Consider the following 8,362-nt stretch of genomic DNA (forward strand, 5'->3'; position numbering starts at 1 on the left):
GGTTGGAAACTGCCAAATGGACTCAGACCAAAACAACTTGACACAAGACTTGAGAGTCCTTTGGAGTAAATGTTAGGAGAAAGTATGGTTTGCGCTTAATGGCCACACCTTATATTCCTTCTGCTCCATTGTCAAAGTGGTAGAATTAGACCAACAAGAAAATTTCCTGGTGCTCAACCATCTGGAAAACTAGAAGCACCTCAATGGTTGTAGTCATTGTTTGCTGCAATTTAGTTTGAATAAACGACAGAATTATACACTGACACGGAAACAAACATTTCATGCGTAGATACAGGATAATGTTACCGAATGAGCTAAAATAGGCTTCTGACCTTGATCCTAACATATGAATCAAACTACTTAAAGACTTCAAAGGAAAAATATGAAACTATTTATACAAAATAAACCGAACATATTAATGATAAAGCACTAGCAAATATAAGTTTCTGATTATGGGTTTTAAGTTTTTTCTTTTTTTTGGAAAAAAAATGCAATTTTTTTCTTTGGCAATATAATTGCAGCCCAAAATTTTTGGCCAATGATAATATGCCATATATAAGTTGACGTGGAATTTTTTCATGACTCAAAAATTAATTTCATATATATGTGGTGTTATATGTGCCACGTTTCTATTGTATAAAAGCAAACTGATCTTTTTCAAGTAACGGTTTACTAACGATATTCATCCAAGTGTCAAATTTATTAACAGTTTATTAGTTCAAGTCTCGCATTACTCTTTCTGAAATTTCAGATACCAATTTGAATATTTGGCTACCTCTAGAAGCAGCTTTGTTGAATAAAGGTGTATAACACTTTCATTGCAATCACTAACCTTTTTGTACTATAGAATTAGCCAAATAAGCATATCCATTGATAGCCAAAGTGAATTTTGGAACTCCAAAAGCTTCTAGAACTGGGAACAGAAAATCCCAATTAATAGAATCAAATGCCTTTCTCAGATCAATTTTAAGTGCATATCGAGGAGATAATGTTTTCTTGTGATACCCTTTCACCAACTCTTGAGCTATTAGAACATTTGTCGATCATTTCTTTTCGGATTATAACGGCACATTACTCCTTGTTCTTCTTCTTCTTCACTTAATTTTCTTCTGAATTCAATGTTTGTAAGCCAAGAAAATGTTGTTTCTCCAAATGGGTTTCTCAAGTTCGTTCAAGAATCCTTGCAAGAAACCAGCTCCAGATCAAATCCTCAAATGGGCATCCACTAAATGCTGTTTCTATGCAAGATGGTCAGTCATTTTATTTCAATTTTATTTTGTTTTTTCTTTGATGTTCTGTTTATCTGTTTTGATTGTTATAGTACGCAATGAATTATCTTTGTGAATGAAACTTACTTTTACTTTAGATAATTGATTTTCTGTTAGTAATGTAATCTGTTGTTTGCAAGTATTCTTCAGTTGGCGTTGGAATTGTGGAAAGAAATACGCTGCTTTTAGCTTTCGAGATTGGAGAAATAGAAATACTTGACTTCACCAATGTTTGATTTCTGGGAAGTTTTGATGTTGTGTGCTGGTATAATTTTGGTGGATAATTATCAATTTCTCAAATAAAACAACTTCAACATTTCTTAAAGGATTTGGATTGAATCTGATGGAGCAATAGTTTCTTTTACCATGTATGATACCAATGACATGCTGTGGTGAAAATTTGGACATGTAATCCAAATTGCCATTTCAAAGTATGTTTGGATTCTGGAAATCCTGTGCTTTTTGCCTTCCAACTAGTCTTTTTCCTCATCTAGGAACTTCTTTTGCAATCGTTTCTTCATCAAGTTTGTCCTTTGTTTAGTTTCTCAATTTTGAGCCTTCAAGTGCTCTTTGGATTAGGAGTGGATGGAAGCCCTTTGGCCAAAGGAATCAAGCCTGAAGAGGTAGAAGTTTTCTTTGACTTCTCAGACCCAGAGGAAGTACAGTCTACTCTCAGCATAACTGTTATTGGGGCTTCAGGGGACCTTGCTAAGAAGAAAAATTTTCCTGCACTTTTTGCTCTTTACTATGAAGATTGTCTTCCTGAGGTAATGCCCTTCATTTCTTCACAGGGTTTCATTTTCTGAAGATAGAATAATTTTCATTAACCAGAGTCAAGATAATTTATATTTGGCAGAGAGCTAAGATATTTTCAATGACTAGTGACTTTGTATCTTTTTCTTATGTTTTCTCTTGTATTGCAGAACTTTGTGGTTTTTGGTTATGCTCGTACTAAACTGACAGATGAAGAGCTCAGGAACATGATTAATGGAACTTTAACTTGTAGAATTGATAAGAGGTAAGATTGATATCATGTTAAAGTAATTTGACTAATCTCTATCACGTTATATCTAAAAACTCTGTATGCCGTTGTGTTAATTTATTATGTGGTGTCTGGTATGACTTATAGGGAAAATTGTGAAGCTAAAACGGAGCAGTTCTTGAACAGATGCTTTTACCATTCAGGTCAGTATAATTCTGAGGAGCATTTTGCAGAACTAGACAGCAAGCTGAAAGAGAAAGAGGTAACATCTTCTTTTGCATTTTTCCTCAGGTTTCTTAACCTCCATTGAATCTTATTCTAATGTTTTCATGTTTAATTTTGCAAGTAGTTTAGGAATGTAATGGTAGTTACAAGAGTTGGAAGGTTTATCACTGCGTACCTCATGGCACTAAGTTTACTATCTCTTTATGGAATAGGATGAAATAAAATTGAGAATGTGATAATTATCCTTAAGATTTAGGGAAATTTTCTTTTACAAAATTTTATTCTTTTTAGCATACTAAGTTTGATGTATTTATCTTATAATAGTCTCTGAAACCATTTTATCTTTTAAAAGGTTGAAGTATTGGATTTGAGAGTAAAACTGAATTATCGCAACAAAAACATCCAGCGTGTTCATAACATTTTACAATTTGTTTCACATTCAACTTGTGATGCCCCCTGGTCTTCTTGTTTTAGTCCTGGCAGTTTTAGAATGGTGCATTAAGGAAAGGTTTTTCATGTTCGTTCTTTTAGGATTAATACAAGAAGAATTGGTCTAAGAAAAGATTGATTAAGATCTCATACTTAATAAAGTATAATACAGAAGGTTAGATTGCTCTTTTAAATTTTGAATGGTGGCTAAACACCTTGTATGTTATTGAACTAAAACAAAATAGTATCATGTTAATTAACCAACTGATGGATTTCCTTTTTTGCCTACTAAATATGCAGTGGATGGAAACTGAGTTGCTGGTTCCGTCTTAGACTTCTCTCCGTCCTAATATTGAAAAATGCTTCTTTCCAGGCTGGAAAACTGTTAAATAGGTTATTTTACTTGTCAATACCTCCAAACATATTCGTGGATGTGGGTAAGATGTGCCAGCCTCAAAGCCTCTTCAGCAAATGGGTGGACAAGGGTCATTGTTGAAAAGCCGTTTGGCCGTGATTCAGAGTCCTCTGCTGAGCTAACAAGATGTCTGAAGCGTTTTTTAACTGAGGATCAGATCTTCAGGTACATGTTGCTTTATAGTTTTTATATAGAAAATTGCAATTGACAAAACTAAAAGGACAGCTCAATTTTGATTATGCTTTTTTTAGGATTGACCATTACTTGGGCAAGGAACTTGTTGAGAATCTCTCAGTCCTTCGCTCCTCAAATCTTGTTTTTGAACCTTTGTGGTCAAGGAATTATATCTGCAATGTGCAATTGATATTTTCTGAAGACTTTGGTACTGAAGGACGAGAGGGGTGAGTTGTATACTCTTGCTGATGTTTTTGTATTTAAAAACATGGTTCTTTTCAAAGACCAAGATCCCTTAAGTGTTTCTTGTTAATTTCAGTTATTTTGATCATTATGGAATCATTCGAGATATAATGCAAAATCATCTCCTGCAAATTCTGGCACTGTTTGCAATGGAGACTCCTGTCAGCTTAGATGCTGAGGACATTAGGAATGAAAAGGTATTGTGATTTCCTTTGACGTGATAAGTACCATTGAGAATGTGCTTTGACTTGGTGATTAATTGCTATTTATCTCATTGATTTACTTTCTGTTGTTCTTATGTTTCCTAAAGCTCTATTTTTAAAATCTGGTACAACATGATGGGAATGGCCCATTTTCAGGTAAAGGTTCTGAGATCAATGAAACAACTGCAGCTTGAGGATGTCATTGTTGGTCAGTATAAGGGCCACAACAAGGGCGGTAGAAGATATCCAGGTTATAGTGATGACTCAACTGTACCAAATAACAGTATTACACCAACATTTGCGGCAGCAGCTCTGTTTATAAATAATGCAAGATGGGATGGTGTCCCTTTTCTCATGAAGGCTGGCAAAGCACTCCATACTAAGCGGTAGGTGGATATTTTTATTTATTGATTTTATTTTGAGGGCCCATGCCTTGTAATCATCCCTATAATTGAATGGCCTGAAAAGTTGTGGGCTGAAAATCCAGGGCGGAGATCAGAGTTCAGTTTAGACATGTTCCAGGTAATTTGTACAAGCGGAATTTTGGAACTGATTTGGACAAGGCTACAATTGAGCTTGTGCTGCGTGTGCTGCGTGTGCAACCTGATGAAGCCATTTATCTGAAGATCAATAACAAAGTTCCTGGTCTTGGAATGAGATTAGATCGCAGTGACCTTAATTTGCTTTATCAGGCAAGGTATGGGGATATTCAGTCTTTTATTAACTCAATATATATGCTGCTTCAGTTTATTGAACTGCACTTAACTGACATTTGGAGTGTATTATCACTGAGCTTGATGTTGAAACTAAAATGTTCTGCCTATTAAAACAATAGTTGCTGCCATATGTTTATCTTCAGTAGCATATACTCATTAGTAAAACTCATCTAGCTTTCCCTTAAAATCAAATGGATTAAATGAGCTGATATCTACCAGGCTTCAACATGAAAAACAAAGATCATATTTGGACTAGCATTGTCTGAAAACTCATGCAAGTATATCTCATCTTATTTCCTTTCAAGTGTCAATGATGCAATTAATTTAAAACTTCGGTTATGGTATGAAGGTATTCAAAAGAAATCCCAGATGCATACGAGAGATTGCTCTTAGATGCTACAGCAGGGGAACGAAGGTTGTTCATTAGAAGTGATGAGCTAGATGCTGCTTGGTCACCGTTTACACCATTGCTAAAGGAACTCGAAGTAAAAACGATTGCTCCAGAGCTGTACCCGTACGGGAGTAGAGGACCAGTTGGAGCACATTATCTTGCGGCCAAGTACAATGTTCGATGGGGTGATCTCAGCGGAGAAGACTTATAAGTATAATGCTCCCAAAAAATTTGAACAAACTAATTTTGTTTACTCATGAACCATGGCAGGGCTCATTATATCACTCCCAGTTGTTTCATTTAAGTGCATCATGTGTTTTTAGGGTGGGTGATTTTCTTTGTTTTGTTGATTTGTGAAAGTACAGATAATTGAATGACAGGAACAAACTTCATTCGCTACCACCCATGTTGTATGCTAATTCCCCTCATTTGTCTTCTCTCAGCCTAGCATATTGCAACTTGAATGGGAATTTTCCGGATCACATTTTCCAATTGCCAAGACTGAAAAGCCAGGACATTTCAGAAAACCCACTCCTTACAGGCATGTTTACCGAATTTCCTCTAACAGTACTTTGAAGTTCTGTGACGAACTTTTATGGAAGTTTGCCAGCCTCATTCGGTAAGACGGTAACCTTAGGGGCTTGACGACTGTGTTCTTGCAAATTTTCTGGTTCAATCCCATCATCTCTTGCAAACCTTACCCTCAGGGGTGCTGATCTTTCCGAAAATAATTTCAGCAGTCCACTCCCTCCATTTCATAGAGAAGGAGCTACAAATCTTAAAACACTTGACTTGTCTTCAAACCAACTCAATGGAATCGTATTTTCCTCTCTGTTTGCACTCCCATCCCTGCAGTCATTGGATCTCTCGAGAAATCTACTTGTTGGAGAACTCGAAGAGTTTCATAATGCATCTTCTTCGCCAATAACGTATTTAATTATTGAAGGAAACAATCTAAAAGGCCCAATTCGAAGATCAATCATTGAACTTCCAGAGCACAACGTTATTTCACTGGCTTATAACAACTTCACTGGTTCGTTGAAACTAGGCATATTCTTGAATCTCAAGAGCTTAATCTCTCTTGATCTTTCTGGAAACAACTTATCTGTTCAAAATGACGACACAAGCTCTACCCTTCCCCGATTAGAGGAACTGAGTTTGAGTTACTGTAACATTACTGAATTCTCAAGTTTCCTTAAAACACAAAACAGTTTTGAAATTTCGATAACTTTCCAACAACAAAACCGTTGGTGACATACGTAGTTGGATATGGAAAACTAGTCTATCAGTGTTAGATCTTTCCTACAACAATGTTGATTTTGTTAGACTAAAAAATCACAATCCAATCACATAACGAAAGCATAATCAAACAATTAATCAATCATATAAAAAACAATAATTTAACGTGATTCGATCAAACTGACTTACATCAACGGATGATAAACAAGATCCATTAATTGTAGAGAATTAGAAACATACATTAAAATATGTCAACCACTTAATAATCAATACTTATAAACCCTCTCAATTTCTTCTAATCTTATGGAGTATTTTCAATCCAAATAAACACATTTCATGTGCAACATTTCAACACAAACAAACACATATCTATATCTATCCATTCATCATACTTATGTGAACTATCTCAATCTTTTATAGTCCAATGACAAATAAACATATATACCTATAAGACGTAAATCTTTATAGGGTATTTATCCCATAAAACCCTATAACTTTCATATTTTTTTCTTATACTTAATCTTGCAAAGACTTCATTTATTTATAGCCATATATACTTATCTATTAAAAATTCATTTCCTTTAAAGTTCTTCTTTTACAAGTCAAACTTGTCTATTAAGAATCTATTTTCTTTTAAAATTCTTCTTCTGCAAGTCTTCTTATCCATCAAGTAATATCTCTTTAATTCTAAACAAATATTTTATGAGATTTGAGTCATTATTCCTAACAATCTTCACATTGACTCAAATTTCACCAAATCATCTATTTTCATGCTAAACACACTTGGCTCTACCGCAATAGAAGTTTTACAATTATTTTCTCTTGTGTGCCTTCATGCTTCACGTAAATCGATCCTCAAAACATGAACTCAAACTTTTTCTTTGAATCGAACTCCTCTAAGCTTACTTTTTTCCATATCTTGAACTATGCTTTGATACCATTTGTTAGACTAAAAAACCCCAATCCAATCACATAGCGGAAGTATAATCAAATAATCACAATCAATCACATAAGAAACAATAATTTAATGTGATGCGATCTAACTGACCTACGTCCACGAATGAGAAACAAGATCCATTAGTTATAGAGAATTACAAACATACATTAAAATATATCAACCACTTAACAATCAAAACACATAAACTCTCTCAATCTTCTCTACTCCTATGGAGTATTCTCAACCTAAACAAACACATCTCATGTGCACTCTTTTAACACAAACAAACACATATCCATATGTATCAATTCATCATATCTATGTGAATCCTTTCAGTCTCCTCTAGTCCACCCACAAATAAACATACACACCCATAAGACATAAATCTCCAGTAGTCTTATGGAGTGTCTATTCCATAAAATCATATAACTCTCTTATATTTTTTTCTCATATATAATCTTGCAGAAATTTTATCTATTTATAGCCATACGTAATTACCGATTACGAATCTCTTTCCTCTTAGAATTCTTTAATAAATTAAACTTTATCTATTAAAAATCTTTTTTTTTTTTTAAATTCTTCTTTTACAAATCTTCTTATCCATCAAACAATATCTATCCAATTTCAAACAAATTTTTTATGAGATTTGAATCATTATTCATAACAGATTTTCTGGAGAAACCTTTGTTTAGGGTCAAAAATAGCAGCATGTCAGTCTTCAATGGTGATAAAAATACTTCTTTCCCGAGGTTATATGAATTGCATATGCGTTCCTGTAAAATAACTAGATTTCCAGAGTTACTAATAAAAAACCAAGAAAACCTGTGGTATCTTGACCTTTCAGACAACGACATCAGGGACCAATACCTAACTGGATTTGGGGGAAGGAATTACTCCACCTGAATCTTTCTCATAACTCCATTCTTGGGAAACATTTTCTCTGAATCAGTCTCTTTCCTTGCGTACTCTTGATCTCCAAGCCAACTTGTTACAAGGTTTTTACCTAACGCTATATGCAATTTGAGGCATCTCATTCTGCTTGATGAATCCAATAACAACTTTATTGGCCCAATACCAGACTGTCTAGGCAGTATCATTAATCTCTACGGTTTGAATCTAGAAGGAAATGACTTCCACAGC

The 8,362-nt window shown here is 34.5% G+C and overlaps 1 pseudogene across 1 annotated transcript; it reads left to right on the forward strand.

The window, feature by feature from the left end:
- The first annotated feature begins 529 nt into the window (after nt 1-529).
- On the forward strand, nt 530-4,561 carry LOC111305550 (glucose-6-phosphate 1-dehydrogenase 1, chloroplastic-like; annotated as a pseudogene). The gene is made up of 9 exons (XR_016331291.1): nt 530-1,250; nt 1,848-2,035; nt 2,192-2,286; nt 2,398-2,512; nt 3,278-3,484; nt 3,571-3,720; nt 3,813-3,933; nt 4,096-4,325; nt 4,462-4,561. The product of XR_016331291.1 is annotated as a glucose-6-phosphate 1-dehydrogenase 1, chloroplastic-like (transcript).
- Nucleotides 4,562-8,362: the final 3,801 nt, after the last annotated feature.

The sequence above is a fragment of the Durio zibethinus genome, chromosome 21 (genome assembly GCF_047325235.1).
Source record: "Durio zibethinus cultivar Kanyao isolate XHJ-2024 chromosome 21, ASM4732523v1, whole genome shotgun sequence".
Lineage (NCBI taxonomy): Eukaryota > Viridiplantae > Streptophyta > Magnoliopsida > Malvales > Malvaceae > Durio > Durio zibethinus.